Source organism: Mesoplodon densirostris, chromosome 3 (genome assembly GCF_025265405.1).
Source record: "Mesoplodon densirostris isolate mMesDen1 chromosome 3, mMesDen1 primary haplotype, whole genome shotgun sequence".
In the NCBI taxonomy this organism is placed as follows: domain Eukaryota; kingdom Metazoa; phylum Chordata; class Mammalia; order Artiodactyla; family Ziphiidae; genus Mesoplodon; species Mesoplodon densirostris.
In genome coordinates this window covers 173,508,508-173,519,556 of record NC_082663.1, presented here as the reverse complement: position 1 = coordinate 173,519,556, position 11,049 = coordinate 173,508,508, and positions in this window count along the sequence as shown.

Genomic DNA, 11,049 nt, shown 5'->3' with positions numbered 1-11,049 from the left:
CATTTAAAACCATTAAAACAGCCGCTAAGTCTGACTCACAGAGGAGCCCTGAAAGGGGTTAGCATGAGGGGAGGAATTAGTCAGCGGGAGGCTGGGGCAGGCACTTTCTAGTGGCTTTAAATTGATCCACTTATATAATCTTCAGAACAACTGCAGGAGGTCACTCAAGTTTCCCAATGTGTAAGTCTTGTTTCTTAAACTACTCTGTAAGTACCTCCAGCATACGTCTGGCATCCCATACCTCGAAATATTCACCATCACTCAACGCCATGCTCTCTGGGATGATTGAGGCTGCCTCCTGCCCCACTAGGAAACTGTGGTCCAGAGATGCGAGAGGAATCACTGAAGGTCACACGGTAAGTGGCAAGCCTGGGACTTGAACCTAAGGCTCTTTACCAGTGGGGGCATATTGGCTACTCATGACTGTTCTTAGTTTGCAGAGGGGCTTAGTTTGGGCTGCACTGCATTTTGAAAAAAAAAATTATTTGCCAAAGTTAAAAAAACGTTTGTTAAATTTTGCATATAAATCTGGATTCTTGCCTCCTTGGAGGGTCTGGCCTCCTTGAGCCAGTCCTACAGGGCAACATGGGCTGGAGCCGAGCACCCTTTGCCCTTATCTGGGGCAAGAACTCTAGTTCACCCTCATCCCAAGGTCTTGGGCTAAGGAATAACCACCATTTTCCTAGTCTGCAGCCTGTTATGTTACTTAACAAATTTTATTATGTTCTTAACTATGATATTACATTGGAATTTGTGACTCTGAAATCCCTACTAGTGCCTTTCCAGCCTTTCCCAGGGCCTTCTACAGTACTGGACTAAATTTATCAGACAGCAGCCCTCTGAACAGCCTCTAATGGGTTGAATTGTGTCCCCCCGCAAACATATGTTAAAGTTCTAACCCCCAGGGCCAGTGCATGTGACCTTACTTTGACCTTCTTTGCAGATGTCATCAAGTTAAGATGAGGTCATACTTAATTAGGGTGGACACTACTTCAGTATGATGTGTCGTTATACAAAGAGGAGCCGAGACACAGATACAGACCCAGAGGGAAGATGGCCATGTGAAGCCAGAGGCAGCTGACACAAGCCAAGGAACATCTAGGACTACAAGTAGGTGGAAGAGGCAAGGAAAGACCTTGCCCCAGAAGCTTTGGAGGGAGCACGGCTCTGCAGACACCTTGATTTTAGACTTCTAGCCTCTAGAACCGTGAGAGTAAACTTCTGTTGCTTTAAGTCCCCCAGGTTGTGGCACTTTGTTACAGCAGCCCTAGGAAACTAATACACAGCACTGTCACGCATCCCTTTCATTTCCGGTTCTTATAGCCTGCTTTTACCTTTGTCCTTCATTTCTGCTTCCCTGTCTCTCTCACCCATCCTCCAGTACAACTCTATCTTCCTTCTCCCTGTCTGCCTCAGGTCCACTGTGGACTTTGAACCTGACAGATGTCTCCCGGGATGAAAAGGACCCTGGAGCCACTTCCAAGTTTGGCAAATAGGGAGGTAACACAGGGGAGCGATTATTTACACGTGTTGATATGGTTACCGCTGGGTGGCACGGTTGCCAGGCTGCCAGAAACAGCTGCCTGAAATCTCAGTGCCGATCACTGCAGTACCACCTTTGGGGGCTGCGAGAACAACAAGCTTGCCAGGGACTTTGTGTGAATTGGCCCAGACACCTCTTCTCCCTCCACAGCATCTCAAAATCGACTCCAGTAGCTTCTTAGCATTCAGTGCAGCCCTCGCTGGTGAAGCTTAGACAGGCCGTTCGGTCCCTGCAAAGCAGGGCACTGACAGCTTTTTCCCTTTTCTCTTCCTCATTACCTAATCTGTCCACTTCCTGATACTAATGGCTTTTTAAATGAGCCTAGGACAATTGATAGCATTTCCCAATTAAAACCAAATATCCTTCATCCACCCTTTACGCAGCCACTGGGTATGAAGGAGTGCCGTGGAGCAGGGGCCCAGCCAGACATATTTTTCTAGCTGTCCTGCTCTGACCCTCTCCGCCTGCAGAGATGCCGACGCCCCTCTTGTGGGAGCTGGTTACTGCAAAGTTTCTCTGAGATGCAGGAATGACTTCTAGATGCCAGCGGGAGGAGTGCTGGCTGAGATTTCTGAGCAGACACAGTGATAGTGATAGAGTCAGAGACAGGATTTTTCCCAATCCTCTCTGTTGTCAACTGGTTTCATAACCACTGAATCCAGATGCTGCCCTCTGAATGGGGAGAAATCCTTGTACAGCCATAGTAATTGATAGAAAGTTTGAGAGACAGTGGGCTGAGGGTCTGCAGAAGTAGATCCTCTTATTTTTTTATTATTATAAGTGATTAGAAATAAAAGAATGGAGCGACTGCTTATTGAGTGCTTGCTGTGGGCTAGACTCTGTGATTGGCACCTTACATAAATTATCTCTAATCTTTATAAGACCATTTGAGAAGGATAATCTCTCTTTGTTACAAATGAGGAAATAGACACTCACAGAAGTTAAATGACTTAACCAAGGCTGCACATCTAGTAAATGTCAGCACTGAATCTAGGTAGTCTGAATCCAAAGCCATGTTCTTTCTGTTACTCTAGGAGAGACTTACTGCTACTGGCTGCAGGAAGCATAGATTTAGTAACTGTATTTGGGGACTGTGCTCAGGGCAACCTTAGAGGGTTGATATACGGTGAAGGTGCAGTGGAGAGTTTATTTACTTACCGTCTTATCCCGGGAGAAGAAATGCCTGGGAGTGATAGCCCCACTACCTACATAGAATTCTATCTTCTCAGACCTCAGGCCCCTCCTACAGAAGTTTCAGGGTTACCCTGAGGGGATGCCTCCCAGAGAGTCAGGAAGGAAGGGGCGGGAGGTTCGCTTTTCCTATTTCTACAATCCAGCTGCCCTCCCCATGCTCCGAGAGTCAACCCCCAACTCCTGTTTCAGTTCCACACCTCTTTCCCAAGCCTTGTTTCAGCTATTCCTCGCTGCCACCAGGTGGGATGGGGCCCTCTCTTGTCACTATTATCCCTGCAACACAGAGAAGGAAACTCTCTGAGAATGAAGAAACTTGCTCAGGATAAACACCTCGGCTAACTGTGGCACTAGGTCTCAAATCCACATCCTCTGACTTCGTGTACACTCCTGGCAGTTAAAATGGCAGAAGCCAAGATCTTGCATGGCTGTGTGCAGAAACGAGTTCTGCCTTTGGAACAAGACTGTGGACCCCTGGAAGAAGAATGAGTTCAGTGTTGGGTTTGCTGGAAGAGAGAATAGAGTGTAAGTGAGCACACGTGAGGGTCACAGATGGAATCCTCTAGCCAGCCAACTGGCCAACTACCACCAGAGACAACTCAGCTAGGCCACATTCTATCTCATTTCAACATGTCCCACCTTTGGCATTCTCCAAACCTGACTGAGGTTGTTGAACTCCACAAAAGCTAAGTTCCTGGATATCAGGGCAAAGAGCAACAGGGGAATTAAACGGCCTTCTTTCTCCAAGGTTAAAGATGATCTCCAATCTTTCATATGCATGTAGCAGTAATGGAGATTGCAGAAGGAATGTAGCTTGTAATTAAAGATGGAGAGTAAGAAGATGTTCTGAATTATTCTGCTGTGGTTGCGCTTATGCACCTGACGGTGGAGTCTACACAAGATCTCATTCTAGGATCCCTCGTCATGTTCTAAGCTAAATGTGTAATCTCCTCATGGTGTTCCAGACCTATTTCAAACTCTGGGCAAACCCACATACCAGTCTCACACAAAAGCTCAACAAATGCCCTTCTAGAAACTTAACATGACTTAATCAACTTGGCTACTTTGTAACCAACCAAAATGGTGCCAAACCTGTGGCTCCATCACTAACCATCATTTAGCAAATGGCTATGCCATTCACCCAGTTGTCCAACAAATTGGCTTCATTTTTCAATTCTCTCTCTTTCATGTTCAATAACTTCTGTTGGTTCTAACTTATAGAATTTCTAGAATCCATCCAAACCTCTCCACTGCCACTCGTCTTATCTAATCCATCACCCATGCTCTTGTCTTTAGAGTGTCTCCCTCGTTCCCTCCACCACTACTGTTTGGCTCTAGAACCATCCTGTACTCTGCTGCCGGCACAACTTTATGTTACAAACCTGCTTAAAACACTATCATAGGGACTTCCCTGGTAGCGCAGTAGTTAAGACTCCACCCTCCCAATGCAGGGGTCCCGGGTTTGATCCCTGGTCTGGGAACTAGATTCCACATGCATGCTGTAACTAAGAGTTCATATGCCATATAACTAAGGAGCCTGCCTGCCGCAACTAAGGAGCCCAGGTGCCATAACTAAGAAGCTGGCAAGCCGCAACTAAGGAGCCTGCCTGCCACAACTAAGACCTGATGCAACCAAATAAATAAATAACCAAAAACTACAATGAAAAAACCACTATCATGGATCCTCATCATCTTCCAGATAAATACAGATGAGGAAATAGACACTCTCAGAAGTTTAATGACTGAACCAAGACTGCATACCTAGTAAGTGTCAGTGTTGAATCGAGGTAGTCTGAATCCAATCCATGCTCTTTCTGTTACTCTAGGAGTAATTTACTGCACTGGCTGGAGGGAGCACAAGTTAAGTAACCATAGTTGGGAACTGTGCTTATTTATTCATTATCTTATGTGAGTGGGAAAAGAAATGCCTGGGAGTGGTAGCTCCATGACACACAGGGAATTCTACCCCCTTCCCTCTTCCTGCCCCCTAAAAAAATACCAGTGTCAGTGCCATACTCCCATTGCCCCCGTACTTGTGCCCTGGAATAATCTGCCCCTTATATTTTAATTGCTTGTTTAGTTGTCTTTCTCTTTCAGACAGAGAGTTCTGGGAGGTTGCAGACTGTTCATTATTAAGCACCACACCAGGCATGTGGTGGGCACTCAATAAATATTTATTACTTTCTTTTCCTTCCCTCTCAGTTTCATTGGTACCGAACACATCAGTAAACAGCTAGCTCCTCTCAGACACGTCCCCGACGTCCTCCAGGCTTTGCATGCCCCCTCTATCGCTCTCTCAGGTTCTCCTGTCCTTTCTTCTTAGAAAAAGTTGTTTCAGGCTCATGCCATGAAATGTCACTTCAAAATATTTAACCAAAAACAGAGAGAAGCTTGGTGTTATTTTCTTTTTTCCCTCAAGTCTTCTACAGTGGCAGGATGAACTGAGCCGTAGTGGAGCTGTGTTGCCATGGTAACTGATAACGGTCTAGTCCTTTCACTTTCTTTGTAGGCGAAAACTATATCTCTTTTTCTATAACTAGCAAAAGATGAGGATTTATCTTACCGTCTACTCGATAGCTAATAGCCCAAAGGACTCATTCTCAATTACCCAGTGCTTGCATCCCATTCCAGAAACTCTTTTCTGCTGATCAAGATGATCCATCAGAACTGACACCATCACTGGTGCCATCCTCCTGGTTGTCACTCCGGAGCCCTACAGAGGCTCGGCAGGAGGAATCCTGAATTGTTTGATACAAGGGGTCTGGAGAAAGAAGTGTTTGTGTACATGTGTGCACACATGCCTGTGTGTCTGTTTGTGGTAGGAAAGGTGTGTTTCAAATGTTTTCGTGGTTGAACTAGGTCATTCCATCTAATAATTCAGGGACCCTCTGTACACAAAGTCTTTGCTGTAAAGATCAGAAGAAGATTCTTGGAGGCCCAGGATCAGTGTGCATCCTCTAATTGGCTACGTGTGTAGGAGTTAAAGACGGCTGCTCAGAGACAGCTTAAACTCTAAGTAGGGCAGCCACATATCCAATCTTAAATTAAAAAAGAAGATCTTCACATAAAAAGTCATTTGTGCATGTAAGAGAAAGGGAAAGATAAACTAGAGCCAATTCCAACTCCACGGGGATAGGTCCCCTTCGTTTTTTCTTCCAGAAAAAAGAAAAAATACGATTCCTTCCTTTAGATTTCCCTGGGTCGTTTCTCATTTGGGCCGCCAATGCTATGATGTGGGCATGGTGGATTACCCTGATGTCCAGAGAGGCTAAACGACCTGCCAAAGGTCACAGAGCAAGTTCATGACAGGCTTCATGAAAATTCAAGTTTTCAAACTTGAAATCCAAGACTATCCTACCCACCATGAAAGGACTCCCTCTCAAGAGACAGCTGGGCCTTCTGATATTAGCAACCTCCTTTGCATCCTACCTCCAATGGCCATAATATAAATATTCATGGAAAAAGCCTCTGAGGTTAGACATTTAAGTGCAAGAAAGCTGGTAAGTATTCTAGAAGATTCTCTGTACAGAATCCATACTCATACTGTGAATCAAGTTTGCTGCTGCTGCTCTAATCCCATTTACTTTCCAGAGCAAGCCAGTTTGGTCAGTACTAATGTGATTCTTGTTTTAAAAATGAAGAAAGAAACTCAGAAACGTTAAGCTCCTTGCCCAAGGTCAAGGAGTTAATAACTTGTAGAATCAAATATGAAGAAAAGAGAAAGGGGAAAAAGGAAGGGAGGGAAAGGAAGAAAGGAAAACTCTTCCAGGTAAATATGTACCTATGATGTTCTGGGCCCTGTGCTATGCACTTTCACATACAGAATCTGATTTAATCTCAGAGCATTTAATCTCAGAATCTGATTTAATCTCAGAGCATCCCTGTGAGGTGAGTATTTGTCCTATGCAGGAGGAAACTGAGCTTCAAAGAGGTTAGACTGCATTCTGGATATCATGCAGCAAGTAAATAGCAAGGCAGGAACATCAGCCTAGTTTGAACTGGTCAGGCAAAGCCCGTGCTCTTAACTTTTGCAAGATGCTACCTCCAATATCTGGCATTACTGACATAAATTCTGAAAAGCTACAGGGGAACAAACACTGTGAAACAACTTTAGGACTGAAAGAAAGCTAGGAGATGCTCTTAGCTCCCTATATATGGACACAGGGGGTAAGAACACAGGAATTCTCAGAGCTCAACAAGTGTTTTAGTATGTTCAGTGTAATGGACTGAGAGTTGTGTTGGTGAAAGGGCATGGCTATCCACCACTAATTAGCTGTGTGATATTGGGCAAATTGTCCACCCTCTGGGCTTCTATTTCTATAAGTGAAATCTGGTGGTTGGGCTAGATCAGTACTGATCAGCAGAGAGACTTCCAATCACATGCCAATGCTGATTAATTAATATGTAATTGTTGCCTGGACTGCTGTGTTGTGAAGGATTCTGAGGCTGCACCTATGCTCCAATCATCAGGGATCTTTACCTTGGGCATTAGAGGTGGGAGTGGGGGCATACATGTCATAGTTTTGCCATTGCAAGACTGATGAGTAATATACATTTGTAGTTTTATCACCTTTGTTTAGTCACTCAATCTCTTGTAAAGCAATTTCTAGTTTTGAGCTGTAGTTGCCTCAGCAATAAATTCTCCTACTCTGCGCGGATCTCTATGGCAAGCTTCAAGACCCCTCCCCCCAATAAAAAGATCCATTAGTGAGGAATTTCCAGCTCCATGATGATTTCATGGACTTCAGTCATCCCAAAGTTTTGCTTGTCTCTTTCCAGAAGAAAGAATCTTGAAAACGTCAGTCTATCTCCTTCTTCTTAATCATTACCATGATGAGGAGAATGATGGCAGGAGAGGAGGAAGCGCTTTTTGGTGGGTTGAAACATGTCAGCTTTATCCCTTTGGAAAGGAGGCAGCTTAAAGGCAACGTGATTGAAATGGACAGAAGCCCAACCAGGAAAATCAAAGGAATGGTGGGCTTTTCGTGAAATACACAAATACAGTGATGAAGAAGTGTTTTGGAAAACTTAATGAAAAAGTGTACTTTAGGACCGAAGATTCCAAAACGTGATCTGAAAAACATACGGGATTTCTTGGAAGTACTGCAAGGGCAGGTGAAGGGGACAGGAGTGTGTGTGGGGTTTGGTTGGGTGGCCACTGGTTTGTGTTTTCAACCTACACTCCTCAGCTCCTCTCATGGTCTGCTTTATGAATTACGTTTCCATGCAAGACTTAGTTGTGAGTAAACATTGTAAGTTTGAAAACCATGCATTTAGATAAATAAAGTACCATTTCACATAACAGCCAAATAAATAACTGAATCCGTTATATGAAGGAGTGCGTTAAAGGATTAAGACAAAATCATTGATTCAAAAAGTTTGGACCATTTTCTGAAGGATAAGGCCAAAAAGTGCTGCTGGAGGAGGCTGTGCCCTGTCTAACATTACAGTGAGGAAACATCTTGCCCTTTTCTGGGAAACATACCTTAGGTGGAACTCAGTATAAGTCTAAATTCCCAGTCTTGAAATTGCTCTTGTGGAGATGGCACCCTGCTTTTTCTGAATACCCTTTCTAGAAGAACCCTTGTTGTTGACACAGAAAATAGCACACTTGCTCCTGAGCTGGTAGGAGGACTGAAGAAGTAGCAAGTACTCAGAATTAATTAACTCTGATTTACAAAGCAGCATCACTGACACACATGGTAATTAAAATCTCACATTAGGCATTGTTTTATTTGCTTTGCTAAGCAACACATGCGCACACACAGAAAAAAGTGTCATTCTTACTGTAATCTGAAGAATGTTTGGGTTTTCTTGGGAGCACTTAATGGATGGCTGTAGGACAGAGAAATTGTTTTGAAAACCAAAAGAGACAGAGGATTTTAAATGAATGAAGCCTACCATTTATCCAACACCTATTATGCGGCACAGATCATCACAAATAACTGAATAATGCTGATGGCAGATAATATTTATTGAGTTCTCGTCTTGTGTTGATACTGGTGTAAAGGTTTTATATATATGTATTAACGAACTTAACCCACGTACCAGCCTTAGGAGGTAGGTGCTCTTATGATTTTCATTTTTACAGATGAAGAAACTGAGGCACAGAGTACTACAAAAGAAGTGGCAAGGTCAGGATTGAAATGTAGACTGCCTGGCTTCAGATTCCGTGATCTGAATGACTATACTATGGTTTCTTAATTTATAAAGTTCCTTAAAGAAAATATCTTACTAAACCCTTACAAAACAATCATCTCACTTTACAAAAGAGAAACCTGAAGTTCACAAAAGATAAGAAACTTGCCGTAAGTCACACAACTAGGAAATTATACAAAGGGGCTTTGAGTTCAGATTTGAATCCAAAGTTTGTGGTAATTTCTATGGTAGCCTCTCACATATAGTATATGTTACAGCCATTTTCTGTTAAATATATACAGACATAGAGAAAACTGACAGCATGATGACAAAAATCTGTCAAACAGCATCATCATCTTCCCGAACACCATCCACATAAATTTCTAACTCTCGATTGCTTGTTAAACTTAGACCTGAGAAGAAGGTTGCTGGGAAATAAATGTTTTGATGAATCACGGTTTTTATGTGGCTCAGGATTTTATTGTTTCTTGGTTAGGAAAGAGGCGATGAAAAGTCAAAATAGATAAGCTTTCAAAGACATGTAATCAGGGCTACAAATAAAGATGTGAAATGAAACTCCAGGATGTGTTGTAAGTTCCTGTGGAAGTGAAAGATGTGTTCAGACACTATGTTTTAGCAGATTGGGTCTTATGTGACCTCCAGGCTATGCCTTGACTTTAAAGTTATTGGTGTAACTCAATCCGTACTTAATGATGAAGATTACCCAAGATGAGGCCACTATTGTCACTGATGTGCAAATTCTCAGTAAGTGTTGATTTTCAGTGTTTTGTGGATGGGCTGACCACTGAATGACTGTACCAGCAGAGACTTCCTAGAGATGACAGAGGCCAGGAGGCCACACTGAGTTGTCACTAAAGGAAGCAGGCAGTCCTGTGGCCACTGCAGTTAGCACTACAGAGTTAGAAGCAGATGCTCCCCATTGGGTGGCAGCCCCTCACATGGGAAAAGGGAGCTAAAGGACATAGAACTGAAACATCTTATTCACTTAATTTTTCTAAAGTTTTACTGGGATTTAATGTGTAATAAACTATGTATATGTAAATTATACAATTTAATGATTTTGACATACTATACATTCATGAAAGCATCACTGCAACCAAGATGATGAATATATCCATCATCCCCAAAGCTTCCTTTTGCCCCTTTTTAAGTCCCCATCCCTTACCCACCCCTGTCCTCTAGGAAACCACTGATTTGCTTTCTGTCTTATAGGTGATTCAGTTTTTAGAATTTTATATAAATGGAACCACACAGTATAGATGTTCTTTTGTTTTTTGATGGTGGGCGATGTGTGTCTGGCTCCTTTTACTCAGCATAATTACTTTGATAATCATCTATCTAGTGTGTATCAGTAATTTGTTCCTTTTTGCTGCATGGATATACCACAATTGGTTTATTTACTTGTTGATGGATGTTTGGGTGGTTTCCAGTTTGGGGCTATTATAAATAAAGTTGCTCTGAATTTCTCTACATGTGTGGATACATGTTTCTCTTTTCTCTTGGGTAAATACTGTACTTACGAGGGAGTAGCTCGGTCAAATAGTGGGTGTATGTTTAATTTTCTTTTCTTTTTTTTTTTTTTTTGAGAAACTGCTGGAGTTTTTACTAGGAGATTTTTCTATTTTGCATTCCCAGCAGCAGTGTAAGAGTGTTCTAGTTGCTCCACATTCTTGACAATACTTCTATGATTAGTCTTAAAATTTTTTCTTCCAATAAACTGTGCAATCTGTATTTTTTTAACATCTTCATTGGAGTATAATTGCTTTACAGTGGTGTGTTAGTTTCTGCTTTATACCAAAGTGAATCAGCTACACATATACATATATCCCCATATGTCCTCCCTCTTGCGTCTCCCTCCCACCCTCCCTATCCCACCCCTCTAGGTGGTCACAAACACGGAGCTGATCTCCCTGTGCTATGCGGCTGCTTCCCACTAGCTATCTATTTTACATTTGGTAGTGTGTATATGCCCATGCCACTCTCTCACTTCATCCCAGCTTACCCTTCCTCCAGCCCGTGTCCTCAAGTCCATTCTCTATGTCTGCGCCTTTATTCCTGTCCTGCCCCTAAGTTCTTCAAACCAATTTTTTTTTTTTTTAGATTCCAATATATCTGTTAGCATATGGTATTTGTTTTTCTCTTTCTGATGTACTATA